The 19,188-nt window shown below is 42.4% G+C and overlaps 1 protein-coding gene across 5 annotated transcripts in view; it reads right to left on the reverse strand.

The window, feature by feature from the left end:
- PHACTR1 (phosphatase and actin regulator 1) overlaps positions 1-19,188 on the reverse strand; it is a 323,130-nt gene that overhangs the window by 179,885 nt on the left and 124,057 nt on the right. The window contains exon 1 of one of the 5 annotated variants that reach the window (XM_063325908.1): positions 2,673-2,696. The exons of the other annotated variants lie outside the window; for them this stretch is intronic. The gene's annotated coding sequence lies outside the window, so the exon portion shown is untranslated. Of the gene's footprint in view, positions 1-2,672; positions 2,697-19,188 lie in introns of those variants that run through there. 5 annotated transcript variants of the gene reach the window in all.

The following is a 19,188-nucleotide window of genomic DNA, read 5'->3' on the forward strand; positions in this document are numbered from 1 at the left end:
GGCAAAAATGAATATATTCTAGTTTGTTTCTCAATCTGATTTATCAGATCCTAGCTGCTCTGTTGAGACAGAATTATTCTTTTAATCAACTTACGGAAGATTGTTTTGGACCACTCTTTTCATTTGTCATGGATCCCATTCAGTTTCCTTGAAAAAGTTCTCATGTGCAGATCACTTATCCAATAAAGCATGATGGTTCCTTAGAGATTAACAGTCTTATCTTCAGTTAGACCAACTACGCCTTATGAAAATCAACTGACCTGTACTTTATTAGCTATCTACTCCTAACTCTTACTGCCCTCAGTGGAGGTAATGCATGGAAATAAGCACGACCATGCTGAAAGTAGTATTAGATCATTCAACTTCTGATCTCTAGGAGTAGAGAGCATGGAGAAAGATTTTGTAAGGTGTCAGTGAAATTATTTTTTTTTCCTTCTTCAAAAGATACTGTAGTGATATGCTGCTGGCTACCTAAAGCACTAGCTAAAGAGCTTCCTTCATAGCTGTGAACATATTTGACTACACAGATGCCCCCTGTAACTTCACTGAACAATAGCATTATGCAAGTGATGAACATATCCTTAAGCGTCTACCTGGGGAGATTCCCCTGTAGAGTGATGCCATTCAGTAGTCTCAGTCACAGGAAAAGAGATGTTCTCCAGTAGCTGCACACCAAGACAAAAAAAAAAAAGACAAGACCAACTGCTTCTCAATTTCAGCTCACTATGGTCTCTATTTTGGGAGCAGTAGAACCAGGGCTGCAGTCTCAGTAAAAGATACGGGCTCCACAAAGGCCTAATCCTGCTTCTTAGGAAGGCCAGTGCAGTAAGGGTATCTCTGCTAACACATCAGCAAGGGCAGCAGAGTTAGGTCACCGCACCACTACATCTGTTGTGTGATGCAGTGACAGCTACAGTTACGAAGGATGCCTTCTACTTATCAAAGTTTTACCTGAAGCCTTTTTACTGTGAATATCTCCACTGAGAAATAAATCCAGGGAAAAGATCTGGCAAATATTGTTAACACTGACAAACCTCTGATCACACAGCACAGTTAGCAATACCACTCTTAGGGAGGACTAACAATCATTTTATTTTGTCCTCCCTCCCATCTTTATTTACAAACTAGCTTATACGTAGTTCAGAGATGGCATCACCTGCCACCAAAATCTTCCGCTCTCTAATGTGAAAGCAACTCCATAAAATAAATACTAGAACCACCTCTTAAAACTAGAGGCTAGAATAGCACAGAAGGACAATGCAAATATCCAAGCTAACATAAGGTCAGACCATACCCTGCCAAGATTAAAAAAAAAAAAGACAATTAAAAGAGAAAAGCTGTTATTTTGCTTTACTGGAATGGGTTAGTACATAAAACATTGTGGGCTTTAGTTTGCATTTCCAGTTCTTTTCCAAACTTCTTCTTTGACATTGGCTAAGTTGTTTAGTCTTTCTAGGCTCCAAACATTACTATTTTCGTACTTAGATGTCTAGTGTGGTTATGGATGGCTGAGTTTCAACATGTGGATTTGTCCATGATGAAAGACAGCAGAGAAGTACCTAGAGCAGAATATCCATTTTGCTCCATACCGTGAACATGTACGTATTTACCTGACTGTTATGTAGGTCTAAAATCACGGCATCCTGTGTCAGCAACCAGCCTCTCCATTCCTGGCCGTGTTTGAGAAGCTGCTTGACCAGAAACCCACAGGATACTTCCCCATACCTCAGTTTCTCCATGTGAAATAAACCAGGCAAATACCACTACTTATCACCGAGAAAGAACGACAGACCACTTCCATACTTAAAATCCATGCTGAAAGGTGCTACAGAGATGACCTGACTCTGCTACGAATGCACTTCTGCCTTCACTTACAGTAGAAGATTGTTTCTGCACTCTGTCTTTCCAGGCTCAGATCTGGGTTCATCCCTAGCTCCTCTTTGCAGCCTGACAGCTGCTGTAGTTATGCATAATCACAGAGCACAGAATAAGCATAAAACTGACTCGAAATCGAAACTCCATTTCCAAGTACATCCTCTGCTGTCTTTCTGAACGAGTCTTTTCTCCTCTCGCCGCGTGCGTTCTCCCCCTCTCCCCTTTGGTTATGAGCTTGCTCAGTTTGCATGCAGCTGTAAAGAGACTGGTTTTGGTAGCCACCAGGTACTGGTAAAATATAGCTGCGCTTTCTATCTTCTTGTAGTACATTTAAAATCACATATCAACAACAACAGGGTTAAAAAATACCATCAACAGAACATAATTTCCCCCCTCACCTCAGCATTTTCTCACCCTTTCCTAAGCTTCTTTGCAGCCGTGGGCTGAGAAGTGCCACTAGGCCATTTCAGGTCTTCTAGGTAACTTTCTATGCTACCTCCATGGCGCGTGCTGTTATTCAGCAGTTACTGCAGATCTCAATTTCAGTAGGATTTGCAAGTCAATCCTCTGTCTGTAAATCCCAGATGGCTCAGTGATTTTTAGCACAGCTATTGATCTCCTCATTCATACATACCGGCTTCTGGGCAAACACACCCAGCTGCTCTCATCAACCCCCTCCCACTGCCACGAGCAGAAAAGAGGACTTTGTGAACCCAAGCCCTACCCGCTAATAATACCGCCACTCTGAGAAATAAAATTAGGCAGGAATAAGCATATGGTTTGCACGTTTTGCCTACCTGATAAAGATCGCAAGGCTGCTGCTGGGCTCCCTCCCTTGCTCTGCAACAGCTGTGTTTTCAGCAACTGAGCAACAGCCTCCCCTAAGTGTTGAGCTCTGAAAACACAAACGCTCCACGCACCCCCATCCAGCCTTGCTGTGCCAGACAGCCCCTTCTCCTCTGCCGTCAGCCAGCCAAAAAACAAGTTGCAATTCAACCACCAGCTCTCCGGTATGAAAGGAAGATACACAGGTCGGAACAATCAATGCAATTAAACCGTCCTGAAAACAGCGCGAGGCTTTTTGTAAAATGGGAACAATCGGGGTTCATCTGCCCCTTCCCCTCCTCCCATATATTACTTATAAAGGAAGAAGGTCTTTAGCAGATGCCTGCATGTTTTATGCCAGCTGCTCTCTCTTTCTCCCTCTGTCTTACACCACTGCAGAACAGCAAGAACAGATTTAGGCTCCCAGGCGGTGGGGAAGGTGACTGCTCTTTACCTCCGCGAGGCAGGGATTCCTACCTCCTCACTGAGACCTCTGAGAAACCATTCATTTTGATAGATGAAATCGGTTTTTGGAGGCAGTGGGATGTTGAAGGGGAAAGGAAACAAGGCAAAGGTCCAGCCAGCCTTCCCTCCCCACCCATACTCTTCCCTTCAGATCCCCAAGCTTCTACCATAAATCAAGCCTCCACACAGCTGCGGCAATAGTAGAGAGATTTCAGGCAAAGTGGCATGGGTATCTGATACTACTGCCACACGTTCGTGTTTTAACCACTATTTGTTGAGCTTTTTAACATGCAGTTTGTCTCCTTCTGCAGGGAATTACTCAGCCAGGCAGTCACATGGCTGCAGTAGCACAATTAGAGGATTCAAACCGGGCTAAGGCTCTTTAGGGTTTTCATCTGGAAATCATACGGGGTGGGGAGATAAATAAAACGAAAACAATGACAAGACAAGGAACCACTATCTTTGTACAATTAGCACCTTGTAACTCTCTCGGTCTGCGCTCACCCAGGGCGTGCTGTCACAGAAGAACTCAGAGTTATGTAGTAGTGTAAACCTCACCTAAGTTAGCAAGCAAACTGTGAGTACACGAAGTTGAAAATGAGCAGGCAAACAGGCTGCAACATGTCCTCGATAAGGGAATGGCTTCTGGGGAGAAGAGGATATGTATAAATGTGAGTTTATCAGATTTGGGGGGTTAGAAGTTTCAATAGTATACAATTAGTTGAAACTTTTAAATTCCGATTAAAGTCCCATATATGCCTTCTCCAAGGTTCAAAGTTGTTCAAAATTAGGCGAGCATTTCAGGGCTTTATAAAGTCCACAGCAATCTGATAAAAATATTTTGAGACTTTGGGTTAGACCAGCTCCATCACAACACTCTGGAAAGTGTTCATCGTGCAGACCACAATAAAATTAGCACGGAGGTGTTTATAAATGCAAGCAGAGCACAGAGGCCTCTTGGCCTTTGTCATGATGGGATCAACCATGTAGCTTGTGTCTAATTTAAAAGCTAGCCTAAGGCATTTCTTCCTTCTCCCTGCCCAAACTTAAGGAGCATTTGCATTCGTTGCTGTGGCACGTCTGACTGCGATGACAGACTCCTGCAGCGACAGGTTGGACATCCCATCAGCATGGCCAGGCGTGGTGTTAGGATGCGAGCCCCAGTAAAAGGATCTGTGGCTCTGGTGGGTGCTGTCATGCCCTTCTATCCACACGTGGTTGGGCATACTCATTAGGTTCCCCTTGACCTCTCCAGGACAACGTTTGCTTTAGTTGATAGACTGTTTCTACTTGACTTTCAACTTCTTTCACAAATTGCTTGTGATATTTCTTCCCTGATCACAGTTTTGCTTATTAATTGTTTTCATTCTATTTAAGTTGTTTAATGAGGTAGCCAGCTGCATTTTTAACTGATTCACTGATTTTACAGATTACTTCATATAATTGTTCATGCTCTATTCCCAGGATGTCCCTTACCCTATTCCCCACACCAAATACGTATTGCTCCTAGCAGCCCTGTCTCTGCATTCAAGTCCCTGCACAACGCAACTCTTATGAGACACAACACAATTCTCCTTATTATCAGGGGTATTACTGATGCTGCCAAATTGCATCCAAGAGCCAGACAAAGACCAGAACCTTGCTGGAGGAGGCACGAACGGCAGTGCACAGACTCACCGTGGGAATGGGTGGCTCCTCAGCACCTCACCCCTCCACTGCTCTGTGATGCCCATCCCTCTGAAACTTTCCTTCTGATCTTCTCCAGCCCAGAGCACTTTCAAATACAAACCTTTCAGCCCTTCCAAAGTGCTCCCCTGGTCACTATGTACTGCATCTTCTTCCTCTCCAAAAACCTTCCCGCTTTGGGTATGGCACCACGCTGACACCCTCATCTCTCCAGCAAGCTGCCCTTTCCTTACACATCCCACTTACCACCCTGCAAAGCACGTGAAGGAAAACCTACAGGAAGTTAACATTCACAATAACAATGAAAACACTTGCTGCTAAAAAAAAAAGGGAAAAGAAGAAAAAAAAAATCCACTGGGGTTGCTGGAAATTTGGGTGTGGAAGTCCCCAAAACTCAGGGGGGGACTCCATGATGGATTTGGTGTTGGACTCCAATGCAAATGAAAACTGGCACGTATGAAAAGGTTTAAAGCAGAGAGCTGACAGAATATGATGATTTCTGTGATTTTACTGTCCTAAAACTATCCACCTCTAGAAGGAACACATAGCACTTGTTTAATTTTGTATCTCACTTTGGCACAGAAACCTTTACAATAAAGAGAAGAAAGGGAGCTTAAAACCAAAGTCCATACGGTGAGGATTTGAATCAAAATCTATTACCTGTCTCGTGAAAAAGACAGCAGCGTGTAGCACAGTTGCCTCCTATAAATCACTGGCTGAACAAGGAAGTCAAGTGCACTAGTGCCACTGAGCACTTTCCGAACAGTCAGGAAAGCAACATCTGACAGTCATCTCATGAACATCTTTGGTGGCCTGACACACAGCATGGTCCAGTGTCATCTTGAGAGCCCTGTGCTTGCACGATCCAGTAAAGAGAAGAAGTTCTCCCCTCAACCCAGTTTTCCAGTCTCCAGCCTCATCTACTTTGTGACTCAGGTTAGTCGCTTGCAACAACTGCTTAGAAATGCAAGGCATACTCTCATTAAGGGGATCAACATTTTCTGAAGAATCAGATGTTTCCTCTTGCCAGTTTCATCATGTGCAGTCTAAAAAAAACCCAGATCTTAAATCTTAATATTTTAAAAACAGTAATAAATATAGACAAGCATTCTGTGTGACCGCGCTTTGATTCACTATGTGTGGTTGGTCTATTTTTGTTTTACTTTCTGCGCTTTAAAAATAAACCTCATCAAACAGCTGTGATTCTGGCATGTTCACATGACTGGGGGAGCTGGGGTTCCATGAGAAACTGCAGCGTGAAGTGGTGTGCTGTGCTCCACACAGAAAGGCTGAACATTTTGGGCAGCCATCATCCTTGGTGCAGCTCCACCAGGTTCACTGAACTCAGTACAGTGTGTCCAAACCGACTATCTTTTGTTTCTGCACGGTGGAGATAAACATGAAAAAATAAAACCCATTTCATCAAAATTGTAAAAAAAACCCCAACTTTAAGACATATCAACATGGAAAATGGGCAAAACAATCTGGTGTCAATCAGAACGTATATGTGAAACAGAGACAGCAATACTTTCTCCTAGTTTTGCTAGACAGACTTAATTTTAATGCTGTATTTCTGTGAAGCAAGCCCATCGAATTATTTTTTCTTTCCTCAGTATAACACATTTAAAAAAAAATAAATCCAAAACCTTGTCTACTTCAAACTCCCTAGAAATAACGTAAAAGTAACGCCTAGCAGAATTTTAGTGACACAGAGAGATTTACTGCAGATTACATTTGATTAAGGATTGCAAAGTAATGAAGCATTCCAGGGGACTGTAAGATAGTGAGGGAGTTTCTGAATTCATGCTTTTGTCTGTAATGCTTTGAGTAATTTCCTAATATAGTTCATATTATGTAGTGTTTCACACAGGCAACTTAAATGCATGTTTAAAAAAAAAAAAAGTAGTCCATAACATAAATATTCCTAGCATAAAAATGCTGTATTTCAGAGAAACTTCACAAACCAAAAATGCATAGTAACCACTAGTAATACTTATACAGCATCTTTCATTTTCCAAAACATTCAACAGAAAGAGTAACCAATTAATCCTTACAACACTGTTTTGGAAGTCACAGATTACTAATTCTCCTTTCACAGATAGGTCCACTGAGGTAGGATAGTAAAATTATTTGGCTAGAGCCATATGGAAAGCTACGGATAAAAATCAAAGGAGTATTGACAGCTAACATGTTTCCAGACATCTTAAATCATTCTTAGTGAATAACCTCTCATTTGAAAAACAGTGTCTACTGAAGTCCTGTTACAGGTCTGGTGACTAGAATGGGTTTGGTGCTGTTCCCTTCTTGCTGGTCCCCTGTGCAGCCCCCCTACCACACTGCAGCCCCATTCCCACCTGGCTGTTTGACAGTACCTTAGTACAACCAATTGAGCAAAGACCTTCATGAAACGGGAAGGATAAATGAACACAAATGAAACTTTCCGCAGTCTCGCACCATACACGGTTTCAGCTATCCACTCAGAGACACGATACCGTACAGACGGCATTTGGATGCCGTGGCGCATCAGATCATGCAAAGCCTTAATTCTGTATGGCACATACCCTTTACGCGAGCAGTCTTATTTTTAGAATAGTTACTCTCATTACTACATATTCCAGTAGTTCTTAAAAATGCAAGCTTTGTCCAAATCATTCCCGATGAGGGGGGCAGTAGCTCTCTGTATGTTGAAGGACCATATGATTCTAGGGGAAGAGAAATAACTATGCGTCTGTGTGAGGAATAAGTACATAGTTCAACTGTAAATGCCCATGACATCCTTTTTAATACACAGACAGCTATACTAGGGCAAAAGTACAGGCAGAGTTGCTTGGCTTGACGATGTATGAGTCTCCCCCATCCAATCAATCTGGATGCTGCAGCCAGAGCCATAACAAAAGCAGGAGAATGAAAATTGCTGGTCCTCAGTATCCTTTGAGAGAGGGGCGTCAAATGTGACCAATAGCTCTGTCAACTGCTATAAACAGCCAGGCTGTAGACTCACAAGTGGCATTTGGAAAGAACAGGAGGAAGAAGACTTGGCTTCAAGGTAAAATCTAAAAGCAATGGTAGAAGAGTAGTTCAAGCCACAGGGAGAATTCATTATTCTGTGTGTTATCTCCATACCATGGCTAGGAATTCCAGCTAGCACCTTGGAGCCAAATTTAACCCTTTGTAGATCTAGTGACTTTTGCAGTGTCTTTGCTGAATAAATTTCTTAAAAAGCTCTGAGATGCTTACCTAAAGCTGTTTGTAATGAGAGGAAGTTTAAGAAAATCCACATTACCCTAACAGTGAATCTAAATATAGACCAGACTAATTTGTTCTTGTCCCATTGCAGGTCTGAAACTGCCTATGCAAAAACCTGGATAAATTCTCTCACCTTAGCTTGCACGTAATTCCACAGAATTTTGGGCTGTCAAGGTAGCGAGTGAGTGAGAGAGAAAGAGAGAGAATGGCAAAGGAGGATTACCACGACAAAGCTATTATCCAGCTTTGACGTGGAGGTGGATGCAGGGGTCACGTGAAGCATCTCAAATGCCAGTACTAGTGATTTTCACAAACAACCGTATCTCTCACATCCTTTCAAGATATGTGTATTTTTAGAAATTGCTGCATGTTAAACAGGGGAGGTTTTAAATGGGATCTAGAGTAAAACACAGCAGCTGAAGAGAGGTGCTCACACTTTTGGATAGTGGCAGTATAACCCAGGTGAAATTGGTCTACTTCAGAACACAAAATTCTGGGAACAGGTGAGAATGGGAAATGAAATGGCCGATACAGAGTAGAGAAAATATCATGCAGGGCCCGTGTTTTGCCTAATACAGCTCCCCTGAATTCAAATAGAATAGACTTTCAAGCTATTCCCAGGAATAGAATAGAATAGAATAGAATAGAATAGAATAGAATAGAATAGAATAGAATAGAATAGAATAGAATAGAATAGAATGGAATGGAATGGAATATTTCAGTTGGAAGGGACCTACAACGATTACCTAGTCCAACTGCCTGACCACTTCAGGGCTGACCAACTTAAAGCATGTTGTCAAGGGCATTGTCCAAATGCCTCTTAAACACTGACAGGCTTGGGGCATCAACCACCTCTCCAGGAAGCCTGTTCCAGTGTTTGACCACCCTCGTGGTAAAGAAGTGCTTCCTGATGTCTTGTCTAAACCTCCCCTGCTGCAGCTTTGAACCATTCCCACGCGTCCTGTCACTGGATCGCAGGGAGAAGAGATCAGCACCTCCCTCTCCCCTTCCCCTCCTCAGAAAGCTGGAGAGAACAACAAGGTCACCCCTCAGCCTCCTTTTCTCTAAACTAGACAAACCCAAAGTCCTTAGCCACCCCTCAGAGGACATGCCTTCCAGCCCTGTCACCAGCTTTGTTGCCCTCCTCTGGACACGTTCAAGGACCTTCACATCCTTCTTAAATTGTGGGGCCCAGAACTGCACACAGTACTCAGGGTGAGGCTGCACCAATGCTAAATACAGCAGGATAATAATTTCTTTTCACCGGCTGGTTATGCTGTGTTTGATGCACCCTTTTGACTGCTGGAGCACACTGCTGACTCATATTGAACCTGATGTCGACCAGCACCCCGAGATCCCTTTCTGCAGGGCTGCTCAACAGCCACTCTTCTCCCAATTTATACTTGTGCCCGGTGTTACTCCATCCCAGGTGCAGAATCCGGCATTTGGACTTGTTAAATTTCATCCCGTTATTCATAGCCCACTACTCCAATCTGTCTAGATTCCTCTGCATGCCTCCTGTCCCTCAAGAGACTCAACAGCACCTCACAGTTTGGTATCATCAGCAAACTTGCTAACAGTGCATTCAACTCTTGCATCCAGATAGTTGATAAATATATTGAGTAGCACTGCCCCTAGAATTGAACCCTGAGGAACACCGCTGGTGACTGGCCGCCAGCTAGATGTAGCCCCATTAACTACAACACTTTGAGCTCTGCGCTTCAGCCAGTTCTTCACCCAGCACACCGTGTACCTGCTCATCCCACAGTTGGACAAGTTGTCTGGAAGGATGCTGTGAGGGGCAGTATCAAAAGCCTTACTAAAATCCAGAAAACTACATCCGCCGCCTTCCCTTCACCCACTAGGCAGGTGACCTTACTGTAGAAGGGTATCAAATGAGTTAAACAGGACTTTCCTTTTGTGAACCCATGGTGACTGTGACTGATGACTGCATTATTCTTTAAAAGCCTTTCAATAGTATCCAGGGTAATCTTCTCCATAATTTTTCCAGGAACTGAGGTTAGACTAATAGGTCTGCGTTTCCCTAGGTCTTCCCTCACGCCCTGATTGCATATAGGGCAACTTCTATACCAGGCAAGACTGGGAAAAGAGCTGCACAAAACACATGTCTGTGAAGCACACAGCCTTGTGTGTTACAGAAAGAGCGCGTTCCTGAGGGCTTAGGAAGCTACAGAGACAAATATATCTCCAAATACAGGTTTTTAAGTTCTGTGCTCAGTATGGCACTAAGGCAAACCCTTAATATTCAGTGCCTGCATACATCTCCTGCCCTGGGGGAGAATTAAGTGTTTGTGAATTGTGGCCTGAGCAACCTGACAAAGAGCTGTGAGCACCGAGAGGGTCAGTGTTTCACAGAGCTGGAATCAGGTGGGTGCCAAAGCAAAATGCCTTAGAAATTATTATTCTTTTGGTTTTTTAAGGACTGAAAGAGACCAAAGGAATAATCTTTTCTGACCCCCCATTTAAGACGATTGTCAGAAGACATGTGCAGAAGATGCCTCACTCGAACCACTCTGAGCTTCTTAAACAAGGGAAGTACCCAGGGACATCCAGATTGCTGGTGAGAAACCTTTATGCACAGAATTTTTTTTTCTTCCTCCTAGCAAATTCATGAACAGAAGCTTCTTTTTTTCTCCCAGTACCAAAAGCCAGCAACCATTAACTCGACAAAAATAGGCATCTGAGCACTACAAAAGGGAGATTTTGGAAAGCCAGTCTGTGGCAGTGTCCTGCTTTTGGAATAGATGTAACCAATGGAAACACAATTGAGCGCTGCACTGGCCGAGATTGTTGTCACAAACAAACCCCTAAAGGCTGGATCCGAACTCCAGTTTCAGGAGGCGTGGATTTGACTTGCATGCTAATTCCAAAGCCTGGGTCCGATCCCGGGTGTGAATCCATACTCAGAAGGAGAAGGGATGTAGGTGCAGTTTTGAAATAAGCCTGCAGGCTCCTCTGCTATCTTGCTCAGTTGACTTCAATTCCTTCAAGCAAAATCTACCTCCTAGTACACTTCTTGCTATTTTCAGTTTATACACTTCTTAAACAGCAGGGATCATGCCTAAGAATACACAATAAAATGCTCATAAGTAATCTCCGCTATATTCAGTGTAATATCAAGCAGACACTTTTCATTGTAACATCCACCAAAGGGCTATCTGAAAGACTCATCTATGAAATAAATAATCACACTGCCACTTACAATAATTTACCCTATGAGCGAAGAAGAAAAAGTAGGAAACTATTAAGACTTCCTTAAATTACTGTAAGGACATCAAAACTAATAAACATTCAAAAAATGTTATGTGCCATGGGTTGTGAAAAAGATGGAAAAAAAATGTCAAAATAGAGAGCAAACCTTGAGACAACAGGTGGAAGGGGCTGAACCAGCAATTGCCAGTACTGAGAAGAAAATTAAACTTTCGATCTTTTAGAATCAAGATCCAAACTGAATTCCTACTGTGGCATTTTAATACATCTGTGCTTTCTAACTTTTCAGAGAAATGCTTTTATTCTCTTATTTAACGTTTGAGAGAGCACAGACTGCAGTACTTGCACAGAGTTAATGAAAAAAAACATTCGTACGCTTCAAAAGTAATGTTCAAAAGAAGCCACACAAATTTTCCCCCAGTAAATACAAAACCCTGACACAATACCAAGAGCTCACTTAAGATTAATGCTATGTAGATGATGCAATCCATGCTGGAGGTATCAACTTTAGAAAGAAACGTCTTTTTCCCATGTATTTGTGGACCAACCGCACTGAACTAATGGGAGATGAGGTTGCTCTTTTGTCCTGCTCTAACGTCTTCCCCTTTGGTCTGTAGCCCTTTGAGATGTACAGCCACACTCTAAGTTGCATGAACCCCCAGTATCAATACAGGCTGGGGGATGAAGGGGTTGAGAGCAGCCTTGCAGAGGACTTGGGGATACTGGCGGATGAAAAGCTGGACGTGAGGTGGCAGTATGCGCTTGCAGCCCAGAAGGCCAACCGAACCCTGGGCTGCATTAAAAGCAGCGTGGCCAGCAGGTTGAGGGAGGTGATTCTGCCCCTCTGCTCTGCTCTGGTGAGACGCCACCTGGAGTACTGCGTCCAGCACTGGAGCTCTCAGCAGAGGAAAGATATGGACCTGTTGGAGCGGGTCCAGAGGAGGGTCACAAAAATGATCAGAGGGATGGAACACCTCTCCTATGAGGACAGGCTGAGAGAGTTGGAATTGTTAAGCCTGGAGATGAGAAGGCTCCGGGGAGACCCAATTGCAGCCTTTCAATACTTGAAGGAGCTTACAAGAAAGATGGGTACAGACTTTTGAGCAGGGCCCGTAGTGATAAGTCAAGGGATAATGGTTTTAAACTAAGAGAAGAAAGTTCCAGACTAGATATAAGGAAGAAATTTTTTTATGATGAGGGTTTTGAAACACTGGCCCAGGTTGCCCAGAGAGGTGGTAGATGCCCTGTCCGCAGAAGCATTCATGGTCAGGTTGAATGGGCTGTGAGCAACCTGATCTAGTTGAAGATGTCCCTGTTCATTGCAGGGAGGTTGGACTAGATGACCTTTTAAGGTCCCTTCCAACTCAAACCATTCTACGATTCGATGATTCTATGGACCCTTGTTCAGGTGTTGAAAGCCACCCAGCTTCCCTTATCTGCTATGTACAATCAAACACAGCACAATTCCGAGCCTACTGCTGTGACTCTTTTGAAAAAGCATTTATTGCTTCAGCATCAGTGGGCCTGTGCTCATCACATCAGGGATCACCCTCATGATTAGCACAATACTTGGGAAAATGTCCAAGCTGACTAACGACCAATACTCAGAATTCATCAACTTGTCCATAAAGCTACCTTTGCAGTGCAATGAGACCATCTTGTCTTCTATATCCTGACAGTTGGCAGCCTTTTTACTTCACGAATCTCAAATTGAAAGAAAGAATGTTCCCACTCCAAAAAAAGAAAGAGCTCTGTTATTGGTAACACTAAGGTTTTTTGTTTCTTAAATTTATTCAAAGAAATCAAACAAAAAATCCAAACCTAAGTTGAACTCACACAAAAAAAGCCACTCAGCTAAATTCAGCTGCAGAGCTGATGTCTAGTATGCCACAAATCAATGACAGCACATATGAACAATTCCCAAATTGTCAATGAAAAAAGGTCACACCTCCACAGGAGGTGCAAGGAGATGCTGTAGGAACCTCTCTGCAGGCATCTCCATAGGATTTGATTCTACTCTGAAGGGGGTTTTCACATGATGCAGAACTGTGTGATGCACCAGTGTGATGCTACGGAACAGATCAAAGCTCCTTGTGCATCAACCCTCCCACATTAAATCCGTCTGTGACCAAAGAAAGAAGCCATAATCATTAAGGGCAAGAGGGAAGTCAAAGCAAACCAACCAACCAGACAAATCAAACAAAACAAGAATTTTAGATGTATAGAATTCCCATTTAAAAAACAGTAACATCTTCGACCATGAAGATAAGGACTTTGGCCTTTGAGGTCTTGTCTTAGAGAAGGATCTTGCCTGGCAACCTTGATACAAATTCACACATCCAGTCACAACTGGAAAATGGACCCTCAAATCCTTTAGAGAAGCCCCTCATGAACAGTTAAAAGTCAAAGAAGAGTACTGGGTTATTTGTTCCTTTTGCAAAACACGAATCAGTTTATGGCCCTAGCTCCCAACCTGCACCCTCTTCTATACATTCACTACCAAGAACCTGGAGGTCTGTACTCGATGACGGTGCTTCGGCAGCCATGTCAGCCCAAAGAGTCACCTCCCTTCCCTCACTGCAGAACTTCAGCCTTACGAATTTCTGTACTCATTGCCACAAGATCACTTTGTTACTAATAAAACAGATTTGTTTTTTTTTTAACAGCAGAAGTGATGCATACTCTAAGGTGGTTGCCAAAACTGTGAAATAGAAAATTATCATACCACAGTACCTAGGGGAGGAAAAATATATAAAGAAAAAAAAAAAAGCCTCTACCTTTTAATTCAGAGAGAAAAAAAATCAAGGGACTACAAAGAAAACCACATCAAAAAGGTTTCAGGTTCTATGCTGTGCCTCAAAGAGGCACAGGGTAGATTGTCCAGTTAAGAAAGAAGAGAGGTTAAAGTACCTCCATAGCAGGGGATGGAGAGCTCACAGCAGCAGAAACCTGATTTCTTTTATCTTGAAATTTCTGCAGCACCGCAAGCTGTAGCCTTGGTCTCAGCAAGCCTTCGTGGTCAGGACTTCAGATATTCTCATTAGGACATAACGCTTTATAGCCGTGCTCCACAGTGCCTGTATTTTGGGACAGTCTCCTTCCGCAGCTAGCGTGAAACAGCTGGGCCTTAGGAGACTTCGGGTTCTTTGGAAGTCTGCATTGTTCTGTGGTTGACAGCAAGTCCCAGACCTTCCTACTGATGGGCATCTTTCACACTGAAAATCTTCCCCCAGCCAACACTTATCAGAATTGCATCTGAGTGAAGAATATTGGAGTATCATCTCTTCTTCTTTCTAACATGGCAATATATCACTGAGCAGGGCCCTGGGGGGGCAGGGAGGGAAAGGTAATTTCAACTTGTGGAGGTTTCTTATGTATGCTTTTGTTATGCCATGGAAGAAAAAAACCCAAACAGCATTTCATTCTCCCAAATCCCAACTCTCCACAAAAAAGGAGCAGTAAAGGTGTTCTGCATTAGTGAATGTAGGCAACTCAGGGGAAAAAAAAAAACAAAACAAAAGATCATGGGCCAGAATTTTGCTGTGCACATCCTTATTTCCTTGTCTACAGACACATTTATAGGCAAGTGACACCACTCTTTCCCCAGTCAGGTGGGCCAGGGGGTCCACTCCTCTCCTGCGTGCTCTTCATCCCAACCTTAGCTGAGAGGATAACCTGCTGCCTGAGCGAGTGGTACTAACAAGAGGAGGTGCCTGCTTGGGAGCTGGGGAACCAGCACTGCCAGTGCTCCATGCTCTCGGCGCCTTTAAAAGGCAAGCCACAGGGTGCTGAGAAACCAGGCAAAAGAAACCAGAGAGATTTCCAGCAAAAGTTCACTCACTTTCTCGTCTGTTTTGAATTCTCTCCAAAGATCATTGTAATTTCTTGTCTGTTTTGAATTCTTTCCAAAGAACATTGTAATCCTGATGAATCAGCATTTGCAGGTAGAAAAAAAAAAAAGAAACCATTTTGCTGCTGGAGAGCTTCTCGCTAGTCTATCATGACGTCATGAACCTGGGATGCTTTTGCTTTGTATTCCTTTTAACAAAAGTCAGTAAAACATTTAGCCCACAGGCATACCGTCATGTACTGGATATTTCACATATACAGAAACCCCAAAGCGGCTTAAGAGTTTTTTTGGGGGAAATGACTCATCCTGTTTTATGTCCTAGGTAGAGAATTGGCTGATACAATTTTAGAAGCACCTGAAAGTGACCCAGTCCAGCTTTCCCATATATAAGACTCCTGCAGTTTTCAGATCTGATACCTTAAGTCCTTCCAGGGGTAGAAGCAATAACTATAAATTTAACTGCGATGTTATGAATCCTGAGACTAGATCAGACGGACTGTGAGACAGCAAACCTTAAATCTGTCACTGGCTAGAAAAACTCCACCTAGTTCTGAGGGCACCGAGAAGTACATTTTTAGCTCTATTAAAAATGAGTTGGGTGACTTTGTGCAAGTCACTTTTTCCCTCAGCAAGCACTTTCTTCATCTCCTTGGCCATCTTGTCTATTTAGATTGTAAACTTTTTAAGGGAAGGACTGTGCTTGCAGTAGGGCTACTTAAAGAGGCTCCAGAGTGCCAGAACTTCTACGTTTTGTCATGATATTACTACTGCAATTAATTAAGACTGAAGGCTGATAACTATACGTCATTCCAAAGTACTTAGGCATGGTGACGCCATCTATCAGGTAAATAACAACAGTTGTCTCCTGTTTTCTCTTACAGACAGTGCAGACTCTTTAAAACTAATTCAATCCTTAGAATTGTTATAAATATGAAGAAAAAAACCCACTTTTTAAAACCATAAGATCCCATGCTTCAGAATTTCGTGGCAGTCATTGTTTAACAAGGAACGACTTCCCTGTAAGACTTATCCTGGAATCCACCATATAAATCTTTGGAGAAAAGGGCAGATTAAGTGATTTTTAAGATTAGCTTCATGCTTGCTAAAGAAGTATGCAAGAGGAGAATATCAAAACTGACCTCAAATGTCTAATCCATTTTTTGGAATCTGTGAACAGCAGAATAGAAGCACTAACAGACACGACATGTCCAGATCATTTCAGTAAGAGGTTATTTCCAGGACCCCAGAGCTGCCCCAAGGGAGGGTGCACAGGAGAGCTGAAGAACAGGTACACACCTAAGGAAGGAAGCTGGCAGGTCTGCAGGGGCTCTGGGCTACTTGTTCCCACACGGCTGCAGTCTAATCTTCGACGCAGAACCCTCTCCAGATCCTCTTAGCATCTTGTGGGGAGGGTGGTAGGGAGCCTCTAGCAGAGTCCCAGTGTCTAAATAAGAATCAGACTTTGCCCCACTGGCTTTATAGCATCAGCAAAGCTCAAGCCTGCTTAACACAGCAAAGAATACGGCCCAAACCGGCTTCTTTGCTTGCAAGCGTGCTGCTTCCACGCAGAAGGTCATGAAAGCTGTAATTTGTGTCTTCTCCTTTGCATCTAATAAAAAAATCACAACATAGCATGAGCCTTTATCCTTCCTTTTTCTTCCTTTTAAATTGATCAAAGCTTATTTAGTACTACTGTAAGAGGCTAAGATGTCATTATTTTGCTTTGATAATTGCTCAATGAATTAAGTTATAAAAATGTAAACCAAACATTTCACTTGTCCCATACCAGTTCTGATTCAAAAATTTGTTCAGCAAACCAAAATTAATTGTTATGGGTATATTTCCTTTATTTTTTTGCCTGCTGTTCTATCACATATGGCTTTTGGAGCTTCTTATCATAGGGATAAATGGAATGAACTCTGGCTGCTTTGCAGATGAACCATATCCTAATTAAAATTTTAGCTCAGAAATGTCCAATGTCTCTGCCTTCTTGTAAGTTGAGTTTAAGTCTAAGGTTTGATTTTGAGAATAATCATTACTTTTAGAGCATGGAGATGTCAATTAAAGAGATTTGCTTCATGCTGAATCTAGAGCTCCAAAGTCTCTCATAAATGACTAATGATAAAAAGATCTGAAACAGCCTTCCTAGAAGTGGAATGAATGTAGCAGTTTAAAAATGCACAGTGCTTGATTAAATATGACGGTTTAAAACTAATTAAACCACTCATCATACTCCCCAGGGCCTATATCCTGTAAAGAATTCAATTGGACTACTCGGGTAAGTAAAAGAACTCACTTGCTTACGTCTGTGCCTGTTTTGCCTTTTATAAAATTGATGCTTTGCTAAATGCACCCACCCTTGTATATTAGTTTTAAAAGGATATGGTGGTGATTAATGTTTTTTAATAAAAGAAACTGAATTATTTCTACCATTTCTGTCTTGAATTATTTCCATGGTGAATTTCTTTCTTTCTTGCAAATCCAGTTTAGTGCTCGTAAAATATATGTTCCCGGTGGGTATACTAACCATCTGCCAGCATGTGAGCGTGTCCTAGAACAAATACGTGAGTCTGTGTTCCCGAATTTCATAAATGATCAAATATTATAAAAGCAATGCTATCTAACGACTTCAAACAAATTTCTCATCTGTGAGTTTCTCCTAAGTGAAATGCACCGGAGCTCGGCATGAATAGGAAGGTAATACCACATACTGTAACTGCTACAGTCACCTGAACATACGAATAGGCCTGGAATAAGATAACAGGCAAAAGGTACTAATAAAGATAGAAAATGAAGTACATTACCTAACGTGCATTTTTTGCACCCTACTGTGTATAAAGTTTATGAATTGTGAAGAGATTTTTTTTATTTCTTTGATCTTGAATTTGTGATCAGACCTATACTTGTGTTTAACCTGGGTACAAATCCTCTTTCTCTCTACAGCTTGGTCGATAAACATGAAATACCTTTTTACTTGCACAGAACAGGTGTTTTTTTCTAGTGTCCTACTTTAATCATTACAGTGAGTGATTTTATGTCTTCAAATACCTACAAGACCCAGGACAAAGAGACTGAATTTCTGCAAAAGACTTAGCTGTTTAGTCACCAGACTTCCACGAGCAGCAGCAGTACAGCAGTGTTTCCTGCAATGGCCGTAGTATGGAAACTACATTTGTGCAGAATTTGACTAACCTGCATTGTCTGTTGGCACTGTGTATGACGAAGTTAAACCCTTGTCTGTGCATTTATCTACCAGATGACTTGTCTATGTGAAGCTATAAGCTTTTCATCGAAATACAATCAGGCTCTCTTGCCTATGCTGTTCTTTCCCTTTCTGTGCATCTCAGTGTTATTATTTACCCCCTACAAGCACAGAAATTCTGTATGTAATTAGAACGTGCTTCCTCCTCACTGTATCGCTGTTACAGATCTTAGCATTAGTCACACAGAAAAGGACGATATTATTTAACAGATGTTGCCCCCTAGCAGATATCAAAGAATTACAAGCTCTGCATGTCAGGAAATAGCTTTTGCCTTATAAAAATCTGGCAAGTTCACAGAGAGTTTAAGCTATTGCTTATTGAGACTAATAATAAGAGCAATTATCCTGTGAATAATTTCTCTAAAGATCTTAACGCATACACTGAAGACAAGTGAGATACTATTAAGGGTCACTTATTTTGGGCCATATGTGACGTTACTGTCTCTTATAGGAATCCAAGGTTCTGGTTAAACACTGAGGCACAGACACAGAGAGGGTTTGAGTACGTGGAGACTTGCATTTCTCCAGATGCTCAGTGCAGTCAAGCTGCAGCTCTCCTGTGGCTCTCCCGGGGGCTGGCAGCTCTCTGGAGGTCCCAGCTCGTGGAACCAGGTGAGCGCATCAGGACCAGATTTTATTGAGAAAAAAACCAAGGTGCAGAAAACAAAACCTTAGCCCTTGGAACTGTACAGATAGTCCTGAAAAATGTGAGCCCTCACATCTCAAACTCCAGAGGGCAAATAGAAAG

This window comes from Chroicocephalus ridibundus, chromosome 2, assembly GCF_963924245.1.
Source record: "Chroicocephalus ridibundus chromosome 2, bChrRid1.1, whole genome shotgun sequence".
Taxonomy (NCBI): domain Eukaryota; kingdom Metazoa; phylum Chordata; class Aves; order Charadriiformes; family Laridae; genus Chroicocephalus; species Chroicocephalus ridibundus.